Source organism: Temnothorax longispinosus, chromosome 4, assembly GCF_030848805.1.
Source record: "Temnothorax longispinosus isolate EJ_2023e chromosome 4, Tlon_JGU_v1, whole genome shotgun sequence".
NCBI lineage: Eukaryota > Metazoa > Arthropoda > Insecta > Hymenoptera > Formicidae > Temnothorax > Temnothorax longispinosus.
In genome coordinates, this window is record NC_092361.1 from 8,377,346 (window position 1) to 8,391,547 (window position 14,202).

General features: G+C 47.0%; 1 pseudogene; it reads right to left on the bottom strand.

Moving 5' to 3' along the window:
* Window positions 1–1,906: 1,906 nt before the first annotated feature.
* LOC139810984 (uncharacterized) lies at window positions 1,907–3,222 on the bottom strand (annotated as a pseudogene).
* Between the last annotated feature and the right edge of the window lie 10,980 nt (window positions 3,223–14,202).

The following is a 14,202-nucleotide window of genomic DNA, read 5'->3' on the forward strand; positions in this document are numbered from 1 at the left end:
AATGCAAGTTAAATTACTACACATCGAGAATCAATGACTTTATTCGCGGGTTGCAACCACTCAAAATAACTTTAAGTTCTACTGAGCTCAGACAGATAATTAATTCCGGAATATTTAGTTAGCAATATAGCCTTTATGCGAGAACGAGCGATATCCATCGCTCCGTGCTTTATGCGAGGACGATATCCATTGCCCCGTGCTTTATGCGAGGACGATATCCATCGCCCCGTGCTTTCTCGAACTCTGTAATCAGACGATCGCATTTTATGATGACCTTGCGTTCATCATAATCCGCTTGAGAGTTGCCGATCAATCTCGTATGTGATCTCTGAGTTACACGAGTTCGATATTTTACCTGAAAGCATCCGCCGGTGATAAATTGTAATGATGGTCATCGACCAAAACCGTAAGGACCTTCTCCAATAGATAAGATGGCCGCTTTGTTCCTTTTTAACGATGCCACGTCGCAATGTCCAAGATGGCCGCTTCGTTCCGTTTCAACGAGGCCACGTCGCAATGGCTAAGTTCGTTCTTCCTTCCTTCAGTCGTATCGAGCGAGATACTTTCAATCGCCTCTGAGCAGGGCTGCAATGCCTCCTCTGATATTACGGAGACGTCCTCGTTCTTTCTGTCTCAGACTCAATAGTCTGGCGGATTTCAATCGCGTAGCAATTATACGAATATACGATGCCGATGTAAAGAACGCGACTGTACGCCTCGCTAGCCGGAAGACGAATACCTTCCCGGCGGGCTTCACGTCCATCCCGACACGTTCACGCTTGCGCAGTATCGTCGGTCCGTGCCTTTTTCCGGCGCTGGGGCGCAACGTGGTCGTCGCAGCGCTCGCGAAACACAACGTTAAAGATAACTAGGGAACTGTAATACCGACGCCATCTGTGAGCATTCTACCGAATTGCCACTTACATCAACAATGTTCACATACACAATCTCTTCACGATTTTTATTACCCGTTTCTAACAAACAACTTTTATTGTAATATTATTCATTTTGCAGTTTTTGGTTTCAAATTTAGAAAAACGTAAAATCGAAACATTGTAAAAGTAAGAGCGTTTGAGTTTTAATAAAATTCCATTTGTATTATAAACAATACATAGATTTAGCTAACATTGCCCTGACCCTGACGTCCCTGACTCCTCTCTTGGCAGTTCTGATTTTTCATGATCTTTTATTTTATAATATTTTAAAAGTTTCTTACTGTGTGTGTTCTTGATTTAATTTATTATTTAAATCAAGGATATCCGAAATTATGCAAAATTAGAATCAGTATCTGTTTCAATATAGTAAATATAGTTCTCTGTTTAATCATATTTTAAGGGGGGAGACTCGTCTCTTTGACCCTTTCTTTGATAATTTTTTATAAAGAACTGAGAGTATTTATTGAATCCTAATAAAATACATGATAATGTTGACGATGAAATGTACAAGAAAAAATTTTTTATAGTACAAAAAATACAAAATGGCTGCGCTGCAGCTGCTCGAAGTTGTCGTCTAGATTTTGCGCGGGAGAATGCCCAGGTCCTTGTAATGAACTGAAATCAACAAACCAAAATTTTTTCGTTAAATTATGATCCTCCGATGCGCATGAACCTAAATTTAGCAAAAAAATTTTTTTTTGAAAAATAGAAGACGTTTTAAAAAAATTTTACGATTTTTTTTTTCAAACAAATGGCTAAAAATAATATTTATTATAAAAATTTTAATGTAAATTTAGTTTCATGCTCATGCCAATAAGTTGACAAATATCTGTGCAAAATTTCAAGTCAATCGGTTGATTAGATTTTGAGTTACATTCTCCGGCGCGCGAAAAAATACGTTTTAAGAAAAACGCGTTTAAAGTTTCTGGTCTACAAAAGTTGTGTTCCGAGATACTTACAGCTTTCAAAGCTCAGTCTGCGATGCCAGGACCATACATCAAGTCTTCCTCTTCCGCAAAAGCATTCAATTGTGCTGCATTTTTCTCTTTTGCAGCAGTCCTGGCCTCTTTTGAACTGCTTTTGCTTCATCGATTTTGTCTGTGTACTCGCGCGTCATCGTACATGTCAGCGAATTTTTTGCACTCGGGACCAATTTGAAGTTCCAGGTCGTTCATAGCTCGAAGTACATATTTATATCCGTCGTTAAATATACCTCCGGCCAAGTATGCAGCAATTTCAATGATTTTCCAACCGCAGTTTAAATGCTTTGGAGCCAAACGCCACACAGTTGCGTTGAAAGATTCGTTTGCGTTTTGAGTAAAGGCGCCCACGCATCGCTCCAATAAATCATCCCGAGATAAGTCTTGATAAATTGGTAAAATGTGCTTCTGTACATCTTTGTGAAGTGGTACTGGATGAGTGAAAGTTGAATTATTGGCTTGTGCAGCGTTATATGCGCACCACGAGTCGACGCCGATAGGACAGAAGTGATGCTGTGGCTGTCTATCTGTTGAAGTCAAATGGTAGTACGTGGCCATTATTGCTTTCTTCATGTATTCTTTCGAGTGTGCACTTCTGCGAATCGCCAAACCGTAATATTTAGTCAATTTTTAATTAAAGCATCCGTAAGCTTTTTTTTGCCACCAAGTTTAGCGGTTTTTTTAACATTTCTTAGACGTGTTCCCATTCGTTTTTCGACGTGACCTACGCACTCACTTTTGATCACTGTTTCGTCTTCATAAGATTGAGCATCCAAAATAGATTTAAATGTTTTACTGTCGCCGTCTCCGACATAATTGGTGTAATGTACTCCGTAACGTTCCTCAGAACGGTGAAACATTTCAAGTACAGCGTCAACTTCCATTTTACCGGGAGATCCTGTATGATTTATTGGGCAAGTTTCTTGATGTTCTTCATATTCCGGATTGTCAGTGTGGTGCCGAAAGTATGTACATGCTTGACAATAGCTACTTTTCACTACTAAATCAATCACTTTTCCTGAGTAAAATGCTATAAGAGTCGTTACTCCGTACAAAGACGAGAATCCACGTTTCTTCCATGATCCGTCGCCACTAACCGTGAATTTTAATAATGGCTTTTCATTTTTTTCATTTTCTTTTTGCTCAGCTTCCACTGCATGTGCGCAACTCAAATCAAAATGTTTTTTGATAGACGTATACATGTGTTCTATTATAAGGGCATACGCTGTTTTGCTTATTCCACTGCCTAAATCCATCACACCACAAAAAATGTTTATACCTTCTCGAGTAACGCCAAGTAAGCGCATTGCAAAGATTATACGTCTATTTATTTCAAATCCACTGTGATCTTCGGCCCAGAATCAATCAATGTGGTTCCACATCTACACTTCACTGAAATTTTGAAACCAAGTCCTTGGCCTCCTGATTGTCCAAATGTAATTTTTTGTCTGCACACCTTACATACAAGCAAATCAGCGAGAGCAGAAAAAACACTTATGAATTCAATTATTCGATAGCATATAGTTGGATTTATAATAATATCGTCCACCGACGCCTTCAATTTCTTAGCAGATCTGCTAACTTCTTTGCTTGATTCCTCCTCAACTTCCGCGTTCGAATTACTCATAAACTGATTGCCCATAAATCGCCGACGACGAGACTGGTTAGGACGAAAGTTTGGTGTTTCCCTTCTACACTTGCGATTATTCATTTTTACAAGTAATTCGACACAGAAACGATTATGGGTGCGTTCCACTTATCGCTCGCAACGCTCGTGGAATCATTTCATCCTTGTTGTTGTTTATCAAATGTTAAACAAGGACGAAATGATGCTCGCGAGCGTTGTGAGCGATAAGTGGAACGCAGCCTATGAACGTTACGAACGATCACACCACGTGAAAACAAACGATATACCAGTATCGCCGAGTTTCTGCGAGTCTCCCGCTCATTTACCTGCTCGCGGCACATCTGGAGCTCATCACTTTGATGACTTCTCAGGGACCTTTAACGTTGTGTTTTGGCTTTAATACTTCGGGAATATGTTATTCAGATAGTAAATGTATTTTTTAAGCAAAAAAAAATGCAAAAAAATTTCATAAGAGACGAGTCTCCCCCCTTAAACATGAAGTTAAGATTTCTATTACTTCTAAATAGTAAAATATTTTTAGATCTGCCTAAAGTTTGTGACGACCACGACGATGTCCTCACGGTCTTGCCGGCCGTGAAGGAGCGCGCAGTCGCTTTGTTCACTAATTATCTTACGAAAAATCAATCGCGACAAGACTCTCAGAAACCCAGATGGTAGCTCGACTAAATTCTTCGAAATATTGGGCGCCAGGTGCGATTCCTCGCACCACGATCCACAAGATCGCTATTCTCTCAGGTGTGAGTTTCTTCGGGTAATCGCGGTCGGAGGAGGAGAGGGAACGTAGCACAGTAAACACACGCAAATAACAATAATACAAAATAATGTATTTGAAAGAAAAGATTACGTGAGAATAAATCAGCAAGTTGTTTCAGACTGAATCGGTGAATTACAATTTTTCTCTCAGATATTTTTCTGCGGAACGCGGGAACTATGAAATACAATAACGCGGAAATTAGTCTAAGGACGCAACTTATAAGCCGCAGTTACACGACCGCAATACACAATACGCGATTACACGAACGCAAGACACAATACCTACGCGCAACGACTTCCCAACTGCCAAATCGTTCCCAGCTGGTAGTCCCGAAAAACGACTTCCCAACTGCCAAATCGTTCCCAGTCGGTGGTCCCAAATGACCATCCGCGACGTCTCGCAAATGGTCCCCAAATGGCTAGACGCGGGCCTCCCGCGAAAAGCCCCAAAGATCCAAGACCGGTGCCTCACGCCCCGGGACGTGATTGCGCGAACATTACTCCCCCGTTCTGCGACAATACGGTCCACCTCGGCGCGAAGGACACCTCGCTACATTACGCACCATGGTTACACAAAACTCGATTACACGAAACACGAAGACACGACGAAAACTACAACGAATCACACGGTGACTGTCGGCCGCGCACTATTTTTCGGGCAGGGCGATCCCACATTACTCTGTTGGCCGGGCCCTCCGTCAATATCCCATTCAATAATTCTTTACTCGATAATACTCATCCGCACAACGCGATGCTACAAAATACTTCGCGACACAGTACGCGATTCTCTGAGCATGCTTCCCGCAACTCTACGCGGCTCTCGGAAAGGCCCCGGCCGTCAGAACGATCTTACGTGTACTCAAACGTAAGTTACGAGGTACTCGAGTAGTGGCCTTACAAATTCCGCAAGCTCGGCTGCCGGTCTTCTCGGGAGGTCGTCCCTCGCCACGCCGACACGACAGTGACGATCCTCTAGCCCGGCGGGATCACGTCGGGCCCGCGCCTGCGCGCGCCGTGCTTGCAAGCCCTCCTTGCCGATCAGCCCTATGCGAGCTGAGCGCCTCCCGCTTCCGTCGGCGCCCCTCGTGGCTTCCTCGCTCGCCGGCGGCAGGTTTGAAAAGCCTATTCTCGAGTCCGGCTGACCGGGCCGCGACTCTGGTGCCGGTGTACGACGGCCAGGCTGGCCAGGCCATGGCTCCGTCGACCGGTAGGCAATGCTCCGTGGCGATCTCCCTCCTTCGCGATTCGGCAGGCTTCATCCCGGCGAACATCGGGGCTGATGCGCTCGCCCTGCGAGACGCTCCAAGCAACGTCGGCATATGGGCCCAATCGTGACCCGCCCGCCGGCCACCTTCTACGTAGAACGCCTCCCGTAAACTCCCTCGGCGCGACTCAAGTCGTTACAATTTCCTCCTGGCCATCAACTCGATACCTGAAATCCTCGAAAACAATATAATGTACCGAATTCTAACGCTGTCGCCCCGCCTCGCTCCGGCGGAGACGACATCCCGGACGTTCCCCCCGGTCGCTATCGTCTGGACAGGGGACGTGACTATGTCACGTCACAAGTTTCATTGAATAAGATAAAAGTTGAATGTATTAACGTAAAGCTTAAAATATGTTAAGTTTGAATTCGTGGTTTGGTTCGGATTCGAGTTCGAATTCGAGTTCGAAGCTTATAAAGAAAAGTTCGAGTTCGGATTCGAGTTCGAATTCAAGTTCGAAGCTTATAAAAAAAAGTTCGAGTTCGGTTCGAGTTCGCGAACTTAATATTGAGTTCGGTTCGAGTTCGGTTCGACAAAAAAAACTCGGGTTCGCCCATCTCTAATTACAACACAGCAAGTAACAGAAAAATAAATGTTGTATTCAGAAAACGTATTTACAATATGTACAGTCTTATTTCTTTCCATCGAAGGAAAAGAAGCCGTGAGCGCGCACAGACGTTATACGGCAAAGCGGTGAAAGCAAGCGCGTGCGACTATCTATGCGAAAAGCGGTTTGGAAAAGCGGTGTATTAGCGGTCGTATCGGTATACTAGGCGGATGATCTGCGAGCGAAATCGATTCCGCGGCGCAGCGGCGGTCCTTTTAAAACCTCCGAGGCGAAACTCCCTCCCGGCAGATTTCCCAGAATTTCGGGAGGGTGATTGGCCGTCAGAGCCCTACGTCATAGTGCTGACGTTACCGGTTTCACGTGGCGACCCGACGGGGTCGTCACCTGTTTTCGCGTGCTTTGTTTATAACATGGATCTTTCCTTTGTTCTAGCGTTGTTATTTGACTTTATTTGCGCGACCGGTCAGCCGTGGCTGTGTTATTGCTAACAATTAGCGACTTTCCGGAATGTAACGAAAGATCCATGCTATAACGTGACGAAAATTATTCCTTTGAAGCACAATTAGTTAGTCGATTAATTTATGGAAAGAGTGTTTGCGCTGACATGCAAACGAACGCGATTTCTTTATAATCCGCATAGTTGCGATCTCAAACAGTAACTTCGTAATTAATACGATATTTACAATACGTGTGCACACGCAAAGCTTTTTCTTCAAATAAACAATCACAACATTTCACTACCATTCACTATTGCGCTGTTCATAGAGCCTGTAAACGCCAACGCTATTAATGCGTTACCTCGGAAGGAAGAGCGTTGGTAGCGAACAGTTATGACGTATAACACTACCAGTAATGACGTCACGACAGCATTTGGTAGCGCTATCATAGAGCTCCGCGAACAGCCAGTAGCGCTAGGTAGCGCTAATAGCGTCTCCCCGAACGCACTATAATGCCATTCTCTAATTCTTCCCCTAGATCCTCAATCCTTCTTATTCCCCCGATTCCATTCTTATTCCTCTCTCCCCAACTTCTCCACTTCCAACTTCTTTTTCTCCATCACCTCCCATTTTTACTCTTTGTTCTCCAACTTCAGCAGCACCATTTTCCTTCCTTTTTCCGCGCCCCCCCCCTATTCTCTTCACCTCTATTGCCTTTACTTTAGCTCCTATTCCTTTTAGTAGCTTTTCTGCCTCTTCTCCTCCCACTTCCTCTTATCTCTAACCCCCTTATCACTATATATTTTCTTCTTTCCTCCTTCTCCTTCCTTTCCAGCCTTCTCTCCACCTCTCTCATTCTCTCCTCCACCTCCACTTTCTCGCTTCGTTCCCCCCTTTCTTCTCCTCCTTTCTCCCTTCTACTTTCTCCTTCAGCCTTCTTAACCTTTCCTTCATTTCTTCCTTCCCCTTTTTTAGTTCGTCTCTCTCCTCTCTCCATCTCTTCTCCTGATCTCTGAATTATTTTTTCATCTCCTCTATATCTCCTCTCTAATCCTCCTTTCCTGGTCCTTGAAATCCTCCCTTTGCAGCCGATGGCTAGGCAAGGCCCGGTCATCACCTGCATCGAGCCGCCATTACCGGTGCCAGTAGCCATTTTGTTAAAAATGGCGCGGATGAAGCACGGTATACCACGGTATAACGGTGATGCTCCAAAGACACGATCTGACGATGGAGGTGCAGCACACCAGAATGTGCATGTGCATCACCGCCGCCACAGAGGATCATCCCTAAGATGGCGCCGACGAAGGGGAAACAATTACCGGCGACATTCCGCGGGACAGGAAGCATAAGCGAAAGCCAATCAGGCAGCGCGATGTTACGCACAAGAATTTAGTTTCATTAGGCGCCATATTGCGCATACTAAGTTTGTTCGTTTGTGTTTAAGCGCCATATTGCGCGTACGAATTGTTTAGGCGTTGAACGCCATCACTAGTCAGCGAAGACTGATCCGCCATATAGGCAAGAAAACATTTATTTTGTATAAATAAAAATTTATATTTCCTAACAATACCTCCTTTAATACCCACCATTACGCGAGCGAGGTTAGGATTAAGAAAAACGCGTAATAGAGGACAAAAGCGACACTTTAAGGTTATGGACACATTCCTGGGACTCAGGAAAAAGGATTCCCGAAAGTAAAAAACCACTTTCGAATATAGCTTCAGCGCGAGCCGAAGAATAAGATCCCGTGACTAATTGTACGATTTAACGCGTAGTTTACAAGATAAACGCGAAATTAAAAGTTACTCAACGCGAATCGACTCCGGGACACCTGGTATACGTGTTAGAGCAATTTCCATATCGATAGCGCACCAGGTCCGCGAAGTAGCGAACCAAGCATCTTTTACGAGGACAAACGGTACCAATGGCTTCGGGAAGTCACGACGAATCTAACGCGCACACTCCCGTCAATGGCGGACCATTACCCCGCGAAGTAGCAAACGGGATACCCCACGCGATAGCTAAGGGCACGATCGGCTTCGGGCAAGTCCGTAGGACGCGAATACCGAGGCGCCAACCACCTAGAGTCACTGCCCGCGGAAATAGCGAACGGTGCGTGATACGCGAATGCGAAAGCTGTGGGCAAGTTTGATGTCACATGGCAAACACAAAAATACCGAGGTCGATGACGTACGACCAACGCCCCGGGAAGTAGGAACCCGAAGGTCTCCTGGAAGAAACTCCAGAAATGGGTGTACCAGGTCACAGCGAACAACCCTATAAGGTCGGAGTCGACGTACGACCAACGCCCCGATAAGTAGCGAACCGTGTAAGGTAGACGATGCGCAAAGGTAAATTTACGTTCAGGGAAACAAGGCGAACAGCGCCAACGGATCAGCTGCAACGCCAGGCTAACGCCCCGCGAAATAACGAGCCAATAAGCGTACCGCGAAAATAAAAACATAAGTGAGATACACAAGACCAACGGAGAGCAAATCCAAGGTCAAAAGCATCCTTTAATGCACGCAAAGCTACTTAGCGAACGATCCATCAGATCGGCATAAAAATTAAGCTGTAAGCGCAGCGGCACACGTTCGTCACACTCATGAGGTGGATTTCCAGACTCGAAATTTCGAGAAGATGAGAGAGGGTGATACGAGCGTGTGGCATTGCAGCAACGGGGAGAACCCCGTAATAAGCGTGACGCCTTCTAAGCCAACGAGACTTGGAAGACGCCACGATACCGAAAGCTGTTGAGATTAATTAACGCGAGCGTAAAACGAGTCAGCGAATATACATGTATGCGAAATCGTAATGGCAACTATCGGGACACCCGATATATGTAGGAACTTTCCAGAGAAGAGAGTAAGGGACACAAAAACATGTTTGCGACGAACGACGAGCGAACACGCGTGCAAGAATAGGAAGCGCACAATAAGGGCATGTGATCCCAGATGGCGAACGCGTGATAGCGAGCGCGAGCGACCGCGAGGAAGGGCGAGCACTCGTGGAGTCTCTCTTCAGCCGTGATACCGTGCGGACGCGTATACGTATCATCTGAGCTGCGAATTACGAGAAGTCCCGCGTACGGAGCGAATCCGCTACCATTAACTTAATGTTGATACGTTCTTACAACGCGAACGTAGAATCGACGGCTCGCATAGTGCGGTTACGCGTGCGGAATATTAATTGTATTGAGAAATAGAGGAAAATATAATATTATTTTACCTGAAACGTCTCGAGTGAACATTTATTTCCGACACGAAAAGATCCTGATCCCAAAATACCTACCTTTCTTACCTATCGGCGTTCACGACGGTAATCCCGTGGCGGTCCAGCGAAGGTCCCGAGGCAGTCCAGCAGTGCACGGCGGCAGTCCAGCGGCGATCCGTCCAGCGTACCTGAAACAGAGAAGGGAATGGCGAGGGCATCGTAAGGGTCAGTGATATACATTCTTATATCTTTCTCAGTGGGCACAGAGAAAACCGAGTGGCGACCAGTGATGCCGCTGTGCAGACCGACCAGCATGCTACAGCGTGTGGAGGGGATGCGCCGGCAAGGCTGCGCAAGGGCATAGCCACGCACACTAATGCAAGCTCCTCTGTCCGTGTACACTCGGTGCAAAGAAGGACAGAACACGATCGTTGTCTCCTTCTCTCTTGTGCTATGACGTCGCTATGCCAGTGCCGGCTATGCCGGCACATATTTTAGATCTCGCGACTCTCCGAATCTTGAGTTGGCAAATCGATGAGCGACGTTATTTATTGTAAACTTAATCTTTTCTTATAAAATATCAAGATATAAGTAAGGGAGTAACAGCTACTCCGAGCCTCAGGTATGCGAGTTGCGGTTAGCGGGGTTTGGGGGAGCTTCGCTGCCGCGGGGGGAACGCCGTAAGCGGTGGGGGAGGGGGTCTAGGGACGGTGTTAAGGGCCATCGAAGGGGGGCGATGCGGGGGGAAAAGTCCCTAGGCGATTTATTAGGATTTGCCGGGCGAGGGGGGGAGTGCGACGCGAGGGGACGGCTGTTTACTGGTATTTGTGGGGACCTTGTTGAAAGTAAATTCCCTAGGCGGGTAATTGGGAATATCGCGCCGCAGGGTCGCCAACGGGGCTCGGCGCGGGGGAACGCGGGCGTTCCGAGGGGGCGCTCGGAGCGGCGCTCCCGCTGTTATCGACCGTTTTGGAAATTGCGATCTAATTTTTTTTGCTCGCGCGCGTTCGGGCGCGTCCGAACTCGCCCGAACTCGTTCGAACTCGTTCGAGGTCGCTTCTCTCGACGCCGATCCGCGTCGCGGATGACGCGATCGCCGCGATTTCGGGGGTAGGCGTGGTCGCGCAAAGATAGGTTTAATATGGATCTGGGAAAAAGGGGGAAAAAGAAAGAGAGAGCGCACAGATGAGATACGTATATAGTTTTTTATTTAGAAAAAATACACGCGCGTCGACGCGCGTTTACATTGTTTCGCGCGTATGAATGCGCGTATGAAATATATATTTGTAGACGCGCGTCGCGACATTATTAGGATCGGAAACAGAGCGCGGTGATCTCGCAGTCGACGATGTTGTTAGGATCGAAGAATTCGTTAGCGGCTATCTCCCAATAGCGCGAAAACTTCGCATCGACCTCGGTCGCCGCGCTCAGCGCCGAGACGACGCGATCGACGCAAAATTGGAGATCGTACAGCGTGAGCAGGGTTTTGAGCACCATCGCCACGCGAGCCAAGTTGGGTAGCTCAATACGTAGGATCGGCGTGTTGTTGATCACTGCGAATCGCAGCGTCATCCCTTCGATCGACATCGGCGAGGGGGGGGCGAGTTCCATCGGAGAGACTGTGTTCCATCCACGACAATATGTCGCGTTTGCGCTCGACCAGTCCTTTCCACATGTCGAGCGTCAGAGAGATCTCCCTGCTTTGTTTGTCTTCCAGGGCGATATCCACGTACGAAGGCGTGTTATGAATACTGTACCACGGCGACTTAATCGTGATACCTATGGCTACGTACTTGTAGCCAGTCGTCGTCAGCAGATAACGCGTCGTCAGGACGCGCACCGCGGGCAATTCGACGGGCATGTCGATGGGAGGGTGAGAGCTGGAACGCGACTCCTGACAATGACGACGATAATGACAATCGTCTTCGACGGGCGCGTCGGTGGGAAGATGAGAGCTGCGACGCGACTCCTGACGATGATGACGATAATGACGATCGTCCATCAAACTGATCTTTCGTATTTTATTGCCGTTGTCGTTCGCCTCCGAATCCGCCGTCTCCGGAGGGGAAATACCCCTCGGCGCGGGTCGATCGGCCAACGTCGAGAACATTTTGCACTGCGCGCTGCGCCAACCGTTCGTTTCTGATTTTTTTCCGACGCGTCGTATTCGGCCGACGATGCGATACTGATGCTTTGGGGGGACACATCGGTATAAGTAGGAAAGATCTCACTTATGTCGCGCGTGGCGTGGTGTGGGAAATTTGCGCGGTCCTCTACTTCCTTCGGCGAATGCGGCGATCGGAGAGCCGAACGCCGGTGTCGTCATCGTCCGAATAATCGCTCTCCGGTGACGTTAATGAGTTATCATTGAGGCGTACAATTCGATCGAGGAGATCGCGCAACTGCTGCAACAGTTCGGCCTTAGGGCAGACGATATTTAGTATCCGCAGATCGAATTTACCGGCCGACGAGACGGTCCTCGTAAATTCGTTGAATTTGTAGAACTGTGCCCGAGTGGTGAAGTACAGATTGCCGTCAACGTAGCGGAAAATCGACGTCACGCCGGTCGGTATTCCGGGAAACGTCACCTCGAGGGGCGTAAATTTGGCGACTCTCTTGTCCTTGTCGCATTCGTCTGTCTCGCCCACCGAGTTACCGTTGAACACCACAAAGGTTAACGTCCTCTGTGGGTGTTCACCGTGTTTTCGGGAAATCCGAGTTCTTGCAAGGTCTTCGGCCAACCTGGCCGCAGACTAAATTCCGGATATTGAACCAAGTATACCAAATTATCTACGAACACCACGAGATCGCCGGACGGGGATTAATAGGCGGCGGTCACGCGCGTGTAATTGTCGTGAAGAAAGCTCATGTAATTCGAAAGGGCTAAAGGTCCGTTGTACGTCCTACCGTCCAGATCGATCGACCAAACGTAACGCTTGTACGAGATGTACATTCGATTTTTCAAAATCAATATCCAGTTCACGCGATCGAGGCTGCACAGGTCCGGCGATGGCGGCGGCGGCGGCGGCGGCGGCGGCGGCGCCGGCGTCTGATGCGGGGGCTCGTTCGTACTTCTTTCAAACGTACAAACGTTGAATGTCGGCGATGTCGTTTTGGTCGAGCTTCACCGGATACTGCTGGTTCGGCTGTATTGCGAACATTGGAACCGGGTGATAAATCACTCGTTCCAGCGTCGAGTTCTGATTGTGCCACAGCGGACGCCAGAGACCCAATGACCGAGCAGAGGGCAGAGGTGCCGAGAACGGGCGCGACGGAGCCGACGAAGCCCCTGACGCAGGTGGCCAATGAGGAGGAGGCGATCATCGAGAAGGATACCGAGGTCGCGCAGATCCTTCAACTTATTCCAGAGGGTGTAGCGGAGGCTATAGTCCTCGCGGAGGGAGCCGAACAGCCCGCTGGACCAGGCGAGGCTGACATCGCAGTGACGAGCCAATCTCCAGCAGCGGAGGAGGTGGTAGAAGCGACGGTGCCCCTGAGCCAATCACAGTTCACGCAACTGTAAGCCGTGACTGATGAACTCTTATATTTTATTTTTATTTTATTTCTTTTTGAATGATATATTCATGTGTCTTATTGTTTATTTTATACGTTTGCATTGTGATGTATTTCATAGAAAGGTTTTTGTAAAGCATGACACAGCGAGTCTCCAAGTGAGAAAGATTAAGTTTCGATTTGATTTTATTACTTTATTTTATTATTTGATTGCGACGAGTGCCAATGAGCACGGTAGAATTATATTCAGAGAGATTTATTAGATTTATAAGAAGTGTGGGAGTGATTGCGCGAATTAGGCGTAAGCGAGCGCATTATGTGTAAGAGATACATTAAAAACACGACTGACGTCGAAACGAGACTGAATTACATTAAACACACACACACATTGACCAATCCCAATAATCCTTAAACGGAAAAAACCCATAATTGAAGTAGTAGAGTCATTAGAGTCATCAGAATAGAGAAAGGAGCCAATAGGAGGCCAAGGTTAAAGTTGTTAGAAGCGATGGATTCGAATAAGTTCCGTATTCTGGTTTTGGCATTTATTTTCATTTCATTTGCGATAGCGATCGTATGCATACTGTTATTAGCCTATTTACACCGGGTGAAAGCAGAACCTTATTACTTGACGTAAAACGACCAATCGGAATCATGCAGTTAAAAGAATATATAGTTGTCACGTTAATCATCTTCATTCCCATTATAATATCATTCCCAGACGTACAGACTGTTACACTGATTTTTACATTATATACTTTATACATCTTATTGCTAAGTATCGAGATCGATCCGAGATTGATCATCGACGAATGATGAGCCGTAGAAATAGAGTTTGCATGAGAAAGAACCAATGGGGTTCGAGAAAGACGGTTTCACATTCATTATTT